The sequence below is a fragment of the Dendrobates tinctorius genome, unplaced genomic scaffold, assembly GCF_039654945.1.
Source record: "Dendrobates tinctorius isolate UK_male_01 unplaced genomic scaffold, ASM3965494v1 ptg000011l, whole genome shotgun sequence".
Classification (NCBI taxonomy): domain Eukaryota; kingdom Metazoa; phylum Chordata; class Amphibia; order Anura; family Dendrobatidae; genus Dendrobates; species Dendrobates tinctorius.
This window is the reverse complement of record NW_027361679.1, coordinates 22,103,518-22,121,847: the sequence shown is the minus strand read 5'-3', so window position 1 is coordinate 22,121,847 and position 18,330 is coordinate 22,103,518. Positions and strand designations below refer to the sequence as shown.

The following is an 18,330-nucleotide window of genomic DNA, read 5'->3' as shown; positions in this document are numbered from 1 at the left end:
CATGGAAAATGGCTTTCTGCTTTGTTAAAGTGATAAGTCTACAGAGCACACAGTCACGAGCTTCTGAGAGAGAGCCAAATTAAATGAAGTCCTTTGCATCAGGACAGTGTTGTCAATTACAAATTAATTAGCTAGTTACTAAATTATTTTGCATTTGATGAGCATGCAGTGCATGGAACTCATTCTGTGAATTAGGAACTCCTTCTGAGCCCTGTAATTATAAAGAGTAATTTATTCTTATTAATTTTAAAGGTGAGGCGCACTGCTGAGCCAAGATCTGCAATGTGCTGCCGGTGATTCCATTCTGTGTGTATAGTGTATATTATGCAGGGTGTAGATGAGACCTTTGTTACATCATCTATATATCAGTCACGTTACATTACAGTGATGCTTTGATTAATTTGGAATACAGATGTTTTTATGTACAATTTAATTATTTTACATTTACAATATTTATAGGTCTGGATTTGGAAGCAACATATATTAAGAATAGCTTTCTATTGCCTTGTTGTGTAATGGTTAACTTAAGATCTAGAATCATTGCCTTTCATATTGTTTTAACTTTATTTTTACACATTTAAAACTTTATTCCACTAAAGAAGTTATCCAAGAGTTATTTTTTTTTTACTGTGAGCCAAAAAATTAACAGACAGGTAGTTGATAACTAGTTAGAAACTACAGTACCTGCCTGTTCTGCCCGAAGTTAGCTCAGAGCAGTTACTGACCGCTCATGCCAGAGATCTACGTCAGCAGAGCAACTTTTCTACTGGGCTGCTTGGCTAATGGGATGTGACTTCTGTTGTCATGCTGATGTGGCAGTCATTTAGCATGACATCAGCAGTCACACCCCATCAACAAAGCAGAGCAGAAGAGAAGCCATTGCTTTGTCAACATGATGTCAGTGGAAGCCGCAGAATCGCTGGCATGAGTGATCGATCGACTGTCATCTGCTGACAGAAATATTTGCTGGGCATAACAGACAGGTAGTTAGGTTCTTATTCCCACAGTAAAAAATAATGTAGCCCTGAATAACCTCTTTAAAGGATCACTAAGCTTACAAATAAATAATTACATTAGAAAAAAATATACTTGGTCTGCAATGTTAGTCTTCTGCATTTTCTGCATGACCTTGAAGTCATCATTCTTGTAGAAATGCAACAGAGAACAAAGACATTAATCTTCAGCTTATCAGTTCCATCTTAAGGACCCGTCACACACAGCGAGATCGCTAGCGAGATTGCTGCTGAGTCACAAGTTTTGTGACGCAACAGCGATCTCACCAGCAATCTCGCTGTGTGTGACATGTATCAGCGACTGCCCCCCGCCCGTTATCGCTGATCGTGTTCTAATGCTCTAATGCTCTGGACATTTTTTTGATCGTTGGTCTCCCGCTGGCCAGCACATATCACGTGTGGCAGCGGGAGACCATCGATCAGCGAGCTGGAGCTGGTATCCAAGGTAAACTGCGCACTTTAGTTACCCGCTGTCATGTAGCAACACACCAGCAATCCTGACCAGGTCACATCATTGTCGGGATCGATGATGCATCACTATGTGTGACAGGGGGCTTTAAGCTAGTGGCTGAAGGAAGTCTTGCCATCTAACCGAGCAGGACTGACATGAGTTGTTTGGGACTTATATATTTATGACTTATGAGATCAGTGGGGGTCTGACACCTGGTGCCACCACTGATAAACTGATAACTTCTCTGGCAGTGCTCAAATGTAACCAATGTACACAGTGGAGCAAGGCAGATCATAGAATCATAGACTTATAGAATGTTAGAGTAGGAAGGGATTGCCAGGGTTATCGTGTAAAACCCCTGCTCAAAGCAGGATCCACTAAATCATCCCAAATGTCTGTCCAGCTCATGTTTGGAGACTTCCATTGAAGGAGAACTCTCCACCTCTCATGGCAGCATGTACCACTCATTAATCACCCTCAATGTCAAAAAGTTTTTCCTAATATCTAATCTGTATCTTCTCGGTTTCAGTCCATTGCTTCTAATTTTTCCATGTGCAAATAAGAATAAGGATGATCCCTCTACACTGTGTCATCCCTTCGATCTGTACATTATTTTAGATCTATACATTTTTTAGTGGCCGCTGCTTAGTACATTTTATCTTTCTATCAAGTGACTGGAGAAGAAAAGATGTTTCTCTAGAAATTAAGTACTTTATAGCTGTTTCCCATTCTTACAACTCTTTGCTTACCAGAGAAATAATTTCATAGGAAGATTACCCACATACCCACTATACTGATGGCACCACCACTTTTAGGTTAATAATGAATTCGGGAACTCTGTTTTCCTGAGAGTTGTGGGCATGAACAGAGTTGTAATAATTGACTAACTTTATAGTAATAAGCTGTAATGACTGACATATGGCGGCAATGGAGACAAAATGGCACAGTCATAGACGTCAGAACCCTCGACATTTGACCATTTGCAGCATAGCTTAATGAAATGCTTCTAATGGTAGTGATGAGACAGCACCTTCAAGAGTCAATTTTCCAGTCCATTTCAGTACTTTGCTTTCAGAATTATCCCAGATTTGAAATTAAATAATTATCCTTAACAAGCTGTTCCTATGCAAAGTCATTATTTAAATGATTCCTGCAGTATGCATAACTAGAAGGCAAAATTTATGTACTATAGTTACACCGAAGTATAAAGAAGTTCTGTTTTATGTGCATGGCTAAAAATGGCATAAAGGAGCTGTAACCCAAAGCGGTCATTACTAAATTCTTTCTACCTTCCATAATAGTTCAGTTGACGTGACTATGAAAACTGTACTAAATCTCTGGTGTTTGGAAGTAACTCTGTATTTGTTTTAAAAAAGACTATGCACTCATTAATTTAGCACAATATTTGCATTCACTCTCTCGATCTAGCTGCCATATGCACTTCAGGCATCTGCTTAATCTCTAAAACAAACATCAGTTTAAACAGAATGGATTTGTTAGCTACATCCTATTTTATATGCTTATAATAAGAATCCATAAAAAATGCGCTGACGAAAAGGGTTTTAATAATATTAATATATTAAGTAAAAGATTTAAGTAAAGTTGTTAACCTCCCGTATATACTGTATTAGAAAATTGCATCCGTAAAATAGGTTGGTAAATTTGGCAAAATCACCTTTTTTAAACATTAACCACAGACAATCCCAGTCAAGTCATTTGCTTCTCCTATTAATCACCCAAGACTTTCTTAAAAGGGTTGTCCAGGTTAATGATTTTAATGACATATTTTGAGTCACCCCAAAAAGCCTAATAACTGAATTGAGAAGTGCAATATGACTTGGAGTTACTCATACAAGGAAAAATACCTTAAATCGATTCAAAATAGATATGTTATTGCCACATGTTCAAACCAGTAAAGTGTGACTTAATGTGTATCGAATGTTCCTTGTGATCGGGGTTATCAAGGATGGTGATTCTTGCATTTTGGTCCATATAGGTTCATGATAACATTCTTCATGGTCTAGAATTTAAAATGGGTAATAGTAACATTGCTACTGGTCTACCGTCAGGAACAGGTTAATAGTATCATACCAAATGAGCTAGGATGGGGGGAAGAAGTCGAATATTGCACTATATTTTAATAGCGCTAAGAACGTTCCCTGAGAGCCAATGTCCTGTGACTCCTTAGACTTTTTTTTTCATCTGCCTCTTCTTTAGGCTGCTCTATTTCTTTACTGAAATTTTCACTTAATTTGTTGTGAATTTCTGTCCTAAGGTCTACAACCTGTCACCAGATGAATTCAATGCATGCACTATATGCAATGATGGATTGCAACTCACATCACAACCACCAGGTGTCCAAATACAGACACAATATAACACAAGCATCTCCCAACAGAGAATTTCCAAATCATTTTTATTTTAAAGGTACTGTCACACTCAGCGATGTACCAGCGATCCCGACCAGCGATATGACCCGGTCAGGATCGCTGGTGCATCGCTAAGTGGTCGCTAGTGAGCTGCCACACAGGCAGATCTCACCAGCGACATCGCAGGGGTCAGGGGTCGCTACTTTCCTGTCAGATGAGGCGATCCTGACGTCCTCCCGCCCGCGTCCACGCGTCGCTCGTTGTCACAGCAGGAAGCCCAGCAGGAAGCTGACGACGAGAAACGGTCCAGGACGCTCTCGCGCGATCAGCGATAACCAGCAGGGGAGCGGTCGGAGGTAAGTATCACACATAGCGATATCGCTAGTGATATCGCTATAACGTCACAAAAGCCAGTGACGTTATAGCGATATCGCTTAGTGTGACAGGCCCTTAAGAGTTGTTATCTTGCATCATTCATCTGTTAAAGCTAAAGAAGAGGTAATAATCATACGTGGACCAGACATGTGGGATGCACATTTATGGGAACTTTCTTAAAAACAGTGTTTAGATATGCTGTATGTTACTGGTACCCCAGCTACAATTAAGGAAATGGGCATTAGGAAGTGTTATGTAAAGCAAGGACATTTGATCTTAAAGGGAGCATTTCAGAGAAAAACACAACTGGCTACAATCATGCGGCCAGGCTTTGATTTATTTTGCACATGTTTTAGGCAGCATTAATCAACTGACAGGTTCCTTTTAATAAACAAGGCTATTTATTTACTTATTTATTCATTTATTGATTATGCTTGCTTATATAGGAACATCATATTCCACAGCGCTTTACAGGCAGTATCATGTCCCTCCCCATTGGAAGCCTCAATCCAAATTTTCTATCAGTATGTCTTTTGCAGTCAATCATATCTCTTTTATAACTTAGCCTGTTAATATGTATCAGCTGCTTTGAAAATGTATAAAATATACTATATTTTTGCGATATAAGAGACACTGAACCATAAGACACACACCTAGTTTAGAGGAGGAAAATAGACAAAAAAAAAGAATGCTTAACCTGTCACAGGATCAGACATGCAAAATTAAGAGACAACTTTCAAATGTTCAGTTTGTCTGACTTTTCTCTTTATGGGTATATTTTTGAGCAAAATGTAAATTATTCTTTTAGTCTATAAACTTCTGACAACATGTCTGCGAATTTCCAAGCAATACATTTTTTTTTCTGACAAAGAAAAATGGTCAAAATTTAAAAAAACCTCCAGTGCTTTCAGACCTCAAATATTGCAAATAAAACAAGTTCATAATCACTTAGAAACATCAATACTAATGTTTTAACTCAGGAAGAGTTCAGAAATCAATATTTTGTGGAATAACCATGATTTTTAAAAACATCTTTCATGCGTCTTGGCATGCTTGCCACCAGTCTTTCATACTGCTTCTGGCTCAAAAATTTAAGCTGTTCTTCTTTGTTTGATGGCTTGTAACTATCCATCATCCTCTTGATTACATTCCAGAGGTTTTCAATGGGGTTCTCGTCTGGAGAATGGGCTGCCCATGACAGGGTTTTGTTGTGGTAGCCTCTTCATTTCTTCCAGAGCTGTATAAGGGGTCTCAGGAGCATCTTACAGTCCGAATGTATCTTACCGGGTGGTCGTTGGCTGTGGAACAGGGTAACAGGAGGCAGGAGAAAAGTAACATTTATGTAATTTGTCAGCAGGAGTGGGACACTGCTGCAGGCCCTGAGAAAGGAGGAGGGGGTGTCCTGGCGGTGTGAGGCAGAAGCAGAATCGCCACTGCGAACATTGATCTCCCAATGGTTTTCAGTAAAACGGAATCAGTTGTCAGCACATGCACAGATTCAGATCTTAGCTTGTCATTGAGCGGAGATCTAAATCTGCACATGTGCCGACAACTGGAACCAACTGGTGCCATTTTCTTAAAGCCCTCCTGACTCTCACTGCTGTGACACCCCCTACCCTCCTCCTTTCACTGGGCCCGCTGCATTGCCCCACTCCTGCTGCCGACGACTTCTTACAGCGGCTGCTCTTCCCTATAAGAAGCACTCCCATTTTCCTCCCAAATATGGGGGGAAAAAGGTACGTCTTATAGTCCAAAAATATATGATATGCATTTTTATTTTCATATTATCTGACAGAGTAAAACATATCCAATTGACATACTCTGGCCCCAATAATGAAGATTAACGCTTGTCTTGAATAAAAGTTTAAAATGTACTGTTTTAAAAATTGACTTTTTGATGCTCTTTTCTCCTTTGTAGTACTTTGGCTCCTCTAAACATGAACATATGACTAGAAATGCCAGTGGCAATTTTAGCAAAGTACAGTCACAGATATTTCCACTTCAGAATTCCAATAAACACGTCTGCAACAAATCCTTTTACCATATTCCTTTTCCATGGCACACAATTTAAAGTACAGCTGACAGTTATTTCAACCTGTTCAGAGCGAGACTGATTGGAGTCTCCTGCACATCACAGATGAAGAGGAAAATTGGAAAACACTAGATCTCCTATACCCACATAGCCTTATTCTCTCCATAACATCATGTTGCTAAATATTTAAGCAATGTTACTTTTTTCATATTGAAATAAAGAGCAGCAAACATTTTGGCATATGGAATAGATGAGTTAATTCAATTGTGTGACCTAACATAAATCTGTTTGTAATGTATCTGAAACTCAAAATTATAACATAATTATTGACAGACAACACCTTAGCATCCCTATTCCTTGCTTCTATTAAATCTCCATCCACATAGCTTGCTTGACAGCGCCTCAGTTTACTCTTGCCATTGCAAATCTCACTCGGCACAGTACAAGCTGCAGCTCTCAGTCAGGCTTACATACAGCTCTCAGGCTTACCAGTCTTACATGGATTTTTTAAATAAATACACCAATCTCATAAGATCTAAGATTTCTACTGAATAGCATATACATTTTCTCTTGTGAAATCTAGTGATATATTCCTCTATAAAATTAACAGAAAAAGTTTAGTCAAACTTGACAAGAAAGGAAGCCCATTAGACAAAGTTCATGGCAGACTAAAGTCCCCGCTACACATAGTGATATCGCTAGCAATATCGCTGTAACGTCACCAATTTTGTGACGTAGCAGCAATATTACTAGCGATATCTCTATGTCTGATACTTACCTCCGACCGGCTCACCCGCTGCTCATCGCTGGTCGTGCGAGAACGTCCTGGACCATTTCTCGTTGGGCACTTCCTGCTGGGCTTCCTGTGGTGCCGATGAGCGACACGTGGACGTGGGCGGGAGGACGTCAGGATCGCCGCGTCTGACAGGTAAGTAGCGACCACCGACCCCTGCTATGTCGCTGGTGAGATCTGCCTGTGTGGCAACTCACTAGCGACCACTTAGCGATGTACCAGCGATCCATATCATTGTCGGGATCGCTGGTGCATCGCTAAGTGTAACGGTACCCTAAGTCAAAGCAGCAGACATAGTTATCTACATTTGGGCTTGTCAAGGTGGAGTAAGATATTATCCCAAATCCTGGAAGAGTCCATGAGTGCAGACTGCCAAGTAATTAAACAGATTACACAAAGAATCGGGTCTTTGCATGATGAAAAAATTCCTAATCTGTATATGCTGTAAAGTGAAGCAATACTGCAAAAATGGTCCAGCTCACCTGTTGGTATCAGTGAATTGGGTTGGTGCACATTGACACTGTGGCCACTAACAAACAAAACTTAAAATAAAAAAAAAATGCAAAAATAACCAGCAGGAAATAAATAATAATTTTAGTACTTATAAATAACATAGGGGAAAAGCTATCTCACCACGACAAGGTGAACCCAATCCATATTCAGACTGTGGTGATTAACAGACAAAACCTAGGATAAAAACAATCAGCAAAAAACATGCAGTAGGTAAATAAATATTAGTAAATCATGTAGGTAGCAAAGAGTATTTACTTGACACTAGCTATTTTGATCAAAAGGGCATAAAAGCCATTGCACTATGACAAGGTGTACCAAATTAGGGTGGTCCCTAACTCTAATATCTCACCTCACCTGTAAACTCATTGCAGATGGCAGTCATAGAGGAGTGGCTCTCTTTACTAAATGTTGCCACATTTTATCTTCTTGCAAAGTGCATGAATATTAAATCATCCAATATCGCTGATTGTATAGAAGATTATTGATTTCCCCAGGTATCACTGATAACTCAGAAGTCACATCTCATTACCATGAGACTCCGTGAGCTTGGACAACTTTACCTTATTCTAATTTCCTATGTTAATAAACTACTTTAGCTAGCCATAAGACCAACATACACCTTTGATTCAAGTCAACTGAAGCAACCAAATTTAAAGGATTAGCCAATTATCTAATGGGCACAAGGGCCTTACAACTGTCCTAAGATTGGCATAGTGAGGAGGCTTATTCACCTATCCATATGATGAGAACACATGCAAACTCAGCCTAGTGGAGAGTGCATATGAGCAAGAATTTACTGTTATTAAACTATACAAAGATATCTTATTAACTATCAGAGTCAGTGAAACATTCCACATTGTTAATCTCAAATATGAGACTTTTGAATCTAAGTGTTTTTCCCATGATTAATAACTGTGTAGCCTGTAGACAAATATATAGCGTATTTGTATGAATAAAGACGCACTAAAGTATCATGATGACTACGCATAAAATTAATTTGATTTGTTGGGAATTAGGGAAGACATGTCGAATAGATTTTATAGGAGCTGCATAGTGGACAGTTTTAGTTCAAAACATGCACTGGAGCTATTGTTGCAAAATTGTGATTTTTACAGAATCAGCATTTAGGACCTCTTCACATGTCTGTTTTTTGTGTCCACATGCAGTCCGTTTTTTAGGAACTACAAATACAGACATATGCACACCCATTCTATTCAATGGTGGTATGCACATGACTGATATTTCACATGAAGCGTGTGTCAGTTTGAAAAACCTGCATACATGTCAGTATTTAATCAGCAGCATGGGAAAACAGCGTGCTGTACATGTGCACACTGATGACACATGGATGACATCTGTGTGTCATCAGCATGACCCATATCGGCACCTGCGAAGAAGCGGTAGAGTTTGTGCTGTTCCCAGGTGCTGAAGGCAAGCTCTTATCATTGTCTCCTGCTTGTGCTGAGATCAGTGTGAATTTACTGGGGAACCAAGAAAAAATGACATAGGGCCCACTTAAAACCACTTTACTCCCAAGGGTGGTTTGCAAGCTAATGCCCGGGCCAATTTTTACAATTCTGACCACTGAACCAAATTTTTTTTTGCTAGGAAGTTATAAGGGTTAAAATTTAAACAGCAATTTCTCATTTTTATAACACCATTTTTTTAAGGACCACATCACATTTGAAGTCACTTTGAGGGGTCTATATGATACAAAATACCCAAATGTGACACTATTCTAAAAAGTGCAACCCTGAATGCTCAAAACCACATTCAAGAAGTTTATTAACCATTCAGGTGCTTCACATGAATTTTTGTAATGTTTAAAAAAGAACATTTAACTTTTTTCATCAAAAATATATTCAGATCCAATTTTTTCATTTTACCAAGAATAACAGGAGAAACTGGACCTCAAAAGTTGTTGTGCTCTTTATCCTGAGTATGCAGATACCCCATATGTGCAGGTAAACCACTATTTCGGCACATGGCAGAGCTCGGAAGGGAACGAGCGCCGTTTGACTTTTCAATGCAAAAGTACCTGGAATTGATATCGGATGCCATGTCGCATTTAGTGAGCCCCTGATTGGCCTAAATAGTGGAAACCCCCCACAAGTCACACCATTTTGGAAAGTAGACCCCCTAAGGAACTTATCTAGATGTGTGGTGAGCACTTTGAACCCCCAAGTGCTTCACAGAAGTTTATAATGTAAAGTCGTAAAAATATAAAATCATATTTTTTTTCACAAAAATGATCTTTTCACCCCAATTTTTTATTTTTCCAAGAGTAGCAGGAGAAATTGGATCACAAGAGTTGTTTTTCAATTTGTCCTGAGTATGCTGATACCCCATATGTTGGGGTAAACCACTGTTTGGGCGCATGGCAGAGCTTGGAATTGAAAAAGTGCCGTTCTACTTTTTCAACACAAAATTGGCTGGAATTAAGACAGGACGTCATGTTGCATTTGGAGAGCCCCTGATGTGATTAAACAGTGGAAACACCTCACAAGTGACACCATTTTGGAAACTAAACCCCCTAAGGAACTTATCTAGATGTATGGTGAGCACTTTGAACCCCAAGTGCTTCACTGAAGTTTATAACATAGAGCCGTAAAAATAAAAAATCATATTTTTACCACAAAAATGAATTTTTGCCCCTAATTTTTTTTTTTGCCAAGGGTAACAGAAGAAATTGGACCCCAAAAGTTATTGTGCAAATTGTCCTGAGTACGCTGATACCCCATATGTGGGGGTAAACACTCTTTGGGTGCATGGCAGAGCTCAGAAGGGAAGGAGTGCCAGATTTTATTGTTATGGTTTCCAAGTGCCATGACCCACTGGGAGAGCCCATGAGGTGTCAAATCAGCAGATACCCCCATAAGTGACCCCATTTTATGAACTACACCTCTCAATGAATTCATCTAGGAGTGCATTATATTGAAACCATGGGTGTGTCACAGAATTTTATACCATTGGGCAGTAAGGACAAAATAACTACATTTTTACCAACAAAATTTTATTTTAGCCAAAGATTTTAAATTTTCACACAAGAAGTGTGTAAAAATGGCAACAAAATTTGTACCCAACCCGACTGGGAATGGAGCCCAGTGACCGGAGGTAACCTCTATGATGTCACCCCCAGTCACTGATGCTGCTTTACCAGCAGCTAATTTACTAGTGGTTTTCAGCTGGGTTTGTCACATCTTGGCACTGAGCAGGTTGAAAACTAATTATCCCCCAGACATGGATTACTGCATGGGACAGAACGATGGACAGGCATGGTATATTGTTGTTTTTTTATTTTATTTTTATTACAGGAGATTGAGGGCTTCGCTTGAATTAGGCATTCCGTAAGTGTGGTACAATTGAGATTAATAAAGGAGTGTGTCTTTTTTTAAAGCAAAGGACTTTATTCTGGCTGTGTCTTATTTACAATACAAATATAGGATTAGTAATGGATGGGTGTCTTACAGAAGCCTCTCCATTACTAATCCATTGGCTTAATGTCGCCTGACAATACAAAGGTGACATCAACCCCACAAATATTACTCCACTTGCCACTGCCACAAGGCAAGAAGGAAAATCCGGGCAAACCTCCAGAATTTGTGCATCTAATATTTATGCCTTTTCTGGGCAGTTGCAGGCTGCTATTTTTAGGCTGGGGGGTCAAAATCCATGGCCCCTTACCAGCCTGAGAATAGAAGCACCCAGCTGTGAGCTTTAGCAAGGCTGGTTGTCAAAAATGGGGGGGGACCCCACGCCTATTTTTTATTATTTATTTAAATAATTTAAAAAAAAACAGCATGGGGACCCCTCTATTCTGGCTAACCAACCTTGCTGAAGCTGACAATTGAGGGTTGAAGCCCTAGTTGTGAGTTTTGTCTAGCTGGTTATCAAGGATAGAGGGGAACCCACGCCGTTCGTTTTAATTACTGTATTTATTTACAGCGCAGGAGAGGCAGATGAATACTCCCATTCGCCACTCCTGCTTTCACTGTTATTAGCAGCAGCAGGGGTCAGCTGATGGGGGTAACAGTCCATGGTTTTATACCATTCCATGTGTGGTAAAATTGATAAGGCTGATTTATTCTTTGGGTCAATATGATTAGAGATACCTCACTTATATTTTTTTATGTTTTGGTGCTTTTATATAATAAAAACAATTTTATAGAAAAAATAATTACTTTTGCATTGCTTTATTCTGAGGTATATAACTTTTATTTTTCCTCTGATGGAGCTGTATATTGGCTCATTTTTTGTGGGACAAGATGACATTTTTCAGCGGTACCATGCTTCAGCTGTATGATGATAAAGCATTGTTCTTTGCCTTGTTTTTTTTAAAATGTTGTTCACTAAAGGGGTTAAGTAGTGGGACAGTTTTATAGGTTGGGTCGTTGCAGACGCGGCAATACCAAATATGTGTACTTTTATTGTTTAGATTTTTTTTCATTCAAATATTTATTTAGTGATAGAATAAACATTCATTTTTTTCTTATTTTTGATTTTTGTAAAAGTATTTTTACAATTTAATTTTTTTTTCTTTTTCCTAACTTTTTTACTTTGTTCCACTATGAGACAATCCTTTTTGCAAGCTGATCGACTCTGTAGCATGCAGATGAAGCAGCATCTGCATGCCATAGAAGCTGTCAGTGCTGCACTGAAAGGGAGACTTGCTGATCATGCACTTCACATTATCAACAAGTTTCTTAGCTCTGGTGACCCGGATGTCATCATGACAAAAGGCAGAGGGGCTTTCAGCCCTGTGTCGGCTTCTGGAGTGCTGTGATCTTGTTTGATCACAATATTTCATGGGTTAGAGTGACGGGAGCGGTCTGTGACCACTCCTGGCACCTAGTGCTGGGTGTCAGCTGTCAGAATCAGCTGACACCCGGCAGCGATCAACTGCACACCCCCTGTGAGCACAGCCAATCGCGATGATGTAATATTCTGTCCATGGTCAAATTGTCACATGGATGGAATATTACATCTGATGTCAGAAAGGGGTTAAATTCAAACCAGCAAATCAGGGGTTCAGAGATATTGCCACCCCACCGGAAACCAACATGAGCCCTAACCCAACCCAGATATAGGGCATACATAAGATGATGGGGTAATAGGGTTGGGATTGATGTCATCTTTACATTGTCAGATGAGGTCAAGTCCCGGGGTTAGTAATGTAGAGGTGTCTATAAGACATCCACATTACTAACCCCATAGAAAGTTTGGAAATAAACACAGCAAGAATAAAATCCTTTATTTGAAATAAAACAAAACAGCATGTTTTACACATCTATTTAAAAATAATAAACACAGTTATGCTCTTATGGATGCACCATTTCTGGGGTGGCTGAGAGCGGATGTTGGTAGCCTTGGGGAGATGGGGGCAATATCTCTGACTCCTACCCAGGCTGTTAATATCACCCCCGGCTGTCTGTTTAGCTTTTACTGGTTTGAATTTATAAGAAGACCCTACGTCATTTTTTTTCTGGTGTCCCCCGCAAATTCATCAGTAAAGGCTAAGCAAACAGCTATGAGCTGTTATTAATAGCCTTTGGAACCATTTGGGATATTGCCCCTTTTTCCAGATTATTAACATCATTGCCCAGTTGTGGGCTTTCCCTCTACTGGTTATGAAAATTGCACGGGAGCCTACGCCTATTTTTAGTTAATTTATTTTACACAGGAGGGACACAGCTGCTGCTGAATACAATTCCCATCATTGTCGCCTGGTCGCCCTGATCTCAGAGAGACCAAGTGACAATGATGAGAGCTGCATGCAGCAGCCAGCGCCTGGGATCAGGGTGAACTAGTCTACTTTTCCCAGGTGCTGGTACGTGTCACACGGCACACGGACTGCACATGGAAGCCACACTGAAGTGAAACACGGACGCAATGACATGGACAGCAAATGAACACACGAATGTCACATACATACACAAGGATGGTACACAGACATTGACCACGGATCTCAACAGTACTGTTTTTCCTGTACAGCAATCACCAGGACGTGTGAAGGAGGCCTTTCTTTTAAAAGATGCATATCAGGTCAGCTCAATTAAAAAAAAAATATGCCAGATTGTTCAGAGCTGTTCATACAAAAGACATCACAAGGTCATATTAATTGCCAATTTGTGGCAAGAGAATATTGTTACCTACTACCCACTTCAATAGTAACTTTTTCCTTTAAGATGAGACTTTGCTCTGTACTGCCTAATAGGGTGTCTAGAAACCGTTGCATACAATAAGGGCATACAAATGCTGTATTAAATTGTACCTGAGGGATTCATAATTCATCTAGTATCTAGCTTGCCACAAGCATTATTCCCATGGTTTTTGCACAAAGTATTTTCCAATAAATTATTTTCCCTCAGACGTACAATATCCTGTAGAAGACCCTTCATTACCTGATAGAGAATTCAGTACTTGTGTAGCTAGTAGCAATATGAGTAACGTATTTGTCCATAAACTAACATCAAGAAACATTCTTCACACGAGGCAATTAATTCCTAACACTTCGACACACAGAAAGGAAAGCCTCAAGAATGTTTAACAGAAACTTTAAAGGAAGCCCAACTGAGACAGATATTAACATTTATTAGCATAAGAGCATGAATAAATCCACCTGTTCTAAGCATTTTATGTAATTATTACTTATGGCCAAATGTTTGATATTTGCTTCAAGAACAAACCATAAGAAAAGAATATGAAATGAGCAATTGTCTTAGTTGTTATTTAATAATCAGCAACTGAAGTTTGGATTTCAGAAGCTTTTGGTTCATAGGGGAGGAACTATGGCTAGCCTTTGGATTCTTCCCCGGCCCCTTCACCTGCTTCTGGTGTCCGTATCTTATTGTTGATTTAAAGTTTGTGCTGGCACCAGCCTCGCCATGGGTGGCCCTTCCATTGATTGATTTTCCGGCACGCTTCAGTAACATAGCGCTGTTAACTGGGGGAAATGCAGATTATGACAAGACCCAAGTTTGCAATCTGTGCATGGGCCACCATCAGTGCCTTTTTTTTGAATACCAGACATCCGGCCATGAAATCAAACTGCTTATTGCCCACGACAATGATGGTGGCGGCTATAAATTTTAAACAAGAGGCAGGTTTCTGAAAAATCAGGTAACTGCGATTGAAACACCAGAGACAAATGGAGGGGCTGGAGCAGGAGGAGAAGACTTTACCCAAAGTCCCACCCCTGTGTACCAGTATATCATTAGAGCAAAATTTAAAACACTGATTAATCAAGAACCACAGTGTGGATTCCTTCACCAAATGTATCAATTTAATCAGTATAACAGCACCATTGTTTCCATGCCTTTACTTTATAATGATAAATCCTGCTGACAGGTTGTATTAAACATCTAAGACAATCATCTATTTAATTTAACATATTTTTATAGCAGTAATGCAAATCCAATTTCATATAGTATATTCAATGTTTGCATATCATAGCATTTCAGAATACAGCTGTATTATTCATTATAAATGAATAATGTGACAGCTTACCCCTGTTCACACTTGTCTTATTCTGTTTGGAGGTGCTGGTCAGTTTTTTTCATTATTGTAGTATACTCCTTTCTGACTGAGCACTTCTCCCATTAGTCTAAGGCATTTCTAATTAAGGCTGGATCCTACCCTTTAAATTTGTGTGCTTTTAGCCAAGGAGAGGCATATAAGTTTAGGGTCCCAATAAAAGGGGTACTGTCACGATCTCCTTACTTATCCTGTCTGCTATGCAAGGAAACTGTAAGTCTGTTTTGGTTGTGCTGGGTCTGTGGTGCGATCATCTGTGCTCACTTCCCTTGATTAGTCCTCTACTTAAGCATGCTAGCTCCTCCATTCAGTGTCAGTTGTACATTTGCTGCTGCCTGTGTAAGACTGATCCCTCTGAGCTCTGTGCCTGACCCAGCCTGACTTTATTCCCTTCCCGGACTTAGACTCTTTGCCTGTGACCTGACTCCTCTTGTGCCTGCTCCCTGTAAACTGTCTTGTCTTTCTGGCTTTCCTGACCTCAGCTCATGAATTGGATTTTTTTCTGACTTCCCCTTGTTGTACTGCACCATTTGCTTGACCTGATCTCAGATTGTTTGACCTCCCTTTACTTATTCAGTAAGTACTACATAATATTACTATGTTATTGTAGTCTTTCTCTTCACTTCTGGGACAAAAATTTTCTATGGTGACTCACGTAACAGGTACGCCTTGTTATGGCTTATGAGCGCTTATGAATTGGCCAATTTGCGCTCTAAGTATCTTCATTTTCTCACATGTTTTCTATAACAGTAATGCAGTTCCAATTTTATGCATTCAGTGTTTATTATATAATAGCTGAAGAGTACGGCGCTGCCCGGGCATAGTAACTAACTACGGTTAGTTATAACAAATTATAATGATTATATCTATATATATAAAGCTGAGTTTAGAGCCCCGCCCACTCTGCATAGCCGCATTTACTAAAATATCCCCCATCATCCCTTCAGCCAGAGCTACCGGACTACTACCCCTAATATCCCACATCGTCCCGTCACCTAGAGCCACCAGACTACTACCCCTAATATCCCACATCATCCTGTCAAAGCCACCTGACTACTACCCCTAATATACCACATCATCCCATCAGCTAGAGCCACCTGACAACTACCACTAACATCCCACATCATCCCGTCACAGCCACCAGACTACTATCCCTAATATCCCACATCATCCTGTCAAAGCCACCTGACCTACCCCTAACATCCCACATCATCCCATCAGCTAGAGCCACTGGACAACTACCACTAACATCCCACATCATCCCGTCACAGCCGCCAGACTACTATCCCTAATATCCCACATCATCCCGTCAGCCAGAACCACCGGACAACTACCATTAATATCCCACATCATCCCGTCACAGCCGCCGGACTACTATCCCTAATATCCCACATTATCTCGTCAGAGCCACCGGACTACTACCCCTAATATCCCACATCATCCCGTCAGCCAGAGCCACTGGACTACTACCACTAATATCCCACATCATCCCGTCACAGCCGCCAGACTACTACCCATAATGTCCCACATCATCCCATCAGCCAGAGCCACCGGACAACTACCCCTAATATCCCGCATCATCCCGTCAGCCAGAGCCTCCAGACTACTCCCCCTAATATCCCGCATCATCCTGTCAGCCAGAGCCACCGTACTTCTACCCCTAATATGCCACATCATCCCGTCAGTCTGGAGTCAGAACCAGAGCACTGGTGGAACGGTCCTAACTTCCATACCGGGGATCCCTTTAAGAGGGCATGGCATCAGAACCAGAGTGCTGAGTGGATTTACCCTGACTTCCATACCAATGATCCCTTTTATAGAAGCCTGGGGTGAGAACCAGAGTGCTGAGGGATTTACCCAACTTCCATACCGGAGATCCTTTTAAGAAAGCCTGGGATCAGAACCAGAGCACTGAGGGATTTGCCCTAACTTCCATACAAGAGATCCATTTAAGAGAGCCTGGGGTCAGTACCATAGCATTTGAAGGCAATTGCCCTTACTTCCATACCGGAGATCCCTTTATGAGAGGACTGGGGTCAGTACCAAGGTGTAGATTGGATTTTCCCTCACTTCCATACCGGGAAACCCTTTAAGAGGGGCCTTGAGTCAGAACCAGAGCGCTGAGTGGATTTGCCCTAACTTCCATACCGGGGATCCCTTTAAGAAAGCCTGGGATCAGAACCAGAGCACTGGATGGATTTGCCCTGACATGCATACCAATGATCCCTTTAATAGAACCCTGGGATCAGAATCCGAGCGCTGATGGATTTGCCCTAACTTCTGTACAGGAGATCCCTTTAAAAGAGACTGGGGTCAGTACCAGAGCATTTGAAGGCAATTGCCCTGACTTCCATACCGATGATCCCTTTAAGAGAGGACTGGGGTCAGAGCCAAAGCACTGGATGGATTTGTCCTGCCTTCCATACCAGAGATCCCATTAAGAAAGGCCTGGGGTCAGTACCAAAATGCTGAGTGGATTTGTCCTAACTTGTATACCAATGATCCACGGGAGGGGGGGATTCATTTCTGTCATGTGCTCTGTGCTCCTTTCTGGGGGTCAGACAATGGCTGGGAGCTTATGTTCCCAGGGATGCTAGATTTCTCCCACCATTTCAGTGTCTGCTGAGGTGTTGTCAAGTGGGAAATCTTGCTCATAGCAACCAATCACAGCTCAGCTGCTTTTAACCAGCTCTGGTGAAATGAGAGATGCTTAATGATTGGTTGCATGGAAATCTGTTGCTCATAGGAACCAATCACAGCTCAGCTTCCTTTGAATATCTCTGGTGAAATGAAAGATGCTTCGTGATTGGTTGGTGATACACACACACATATATACATTCAGTTTAATATATAGAGATTATAGCAATTCATAGAGCAGCTGTGTTTCCTTGGTTTTATTGAATTGTCGAGGCAGCTTTCACCTGTTCACACTTGTCTTATTCTGTTTGGAGGTGCTGGTCAAGTTTGATTTTTACTCTAGCTTTGAACAGGTGAGCTATCTTCTCTAATAGTGCTTTCACACTGGATATGTCATTGTGAGATATGAAAACCCAGAGCTGGACACAGACAAAATAGCTCTCCTATGCAAGAACAATATATGTGCCCATGGCAGTGCAATAGCTCATCATATTGCTTGCTGCTTTGGAGGTACAAGTGGGCCACCTTACATCTTGGGTCCATGTGCACCAACTGTATGTCTGCTTCTGCACATTTCTCTCTGCAAACCTGTACAATAAATCTACTAGTGTTTT

At 40.6% G+C, this 18,330-nt stretch overlaps 1 protein-coding gene across 7 annotated transcripts in view; it reads left to right on the top strand.

The window, feature by feature from the left end:
- Positions 1-18,330, top strand: part of CCSER1 (coiled-coil serine rich protein 1) — a 1,553,450-nt gene that overhangs the window by 553,560 nt on the left and 981,560 nt on the right. The gene's annotated exons all lie outside the window — the stretch shown is intronic.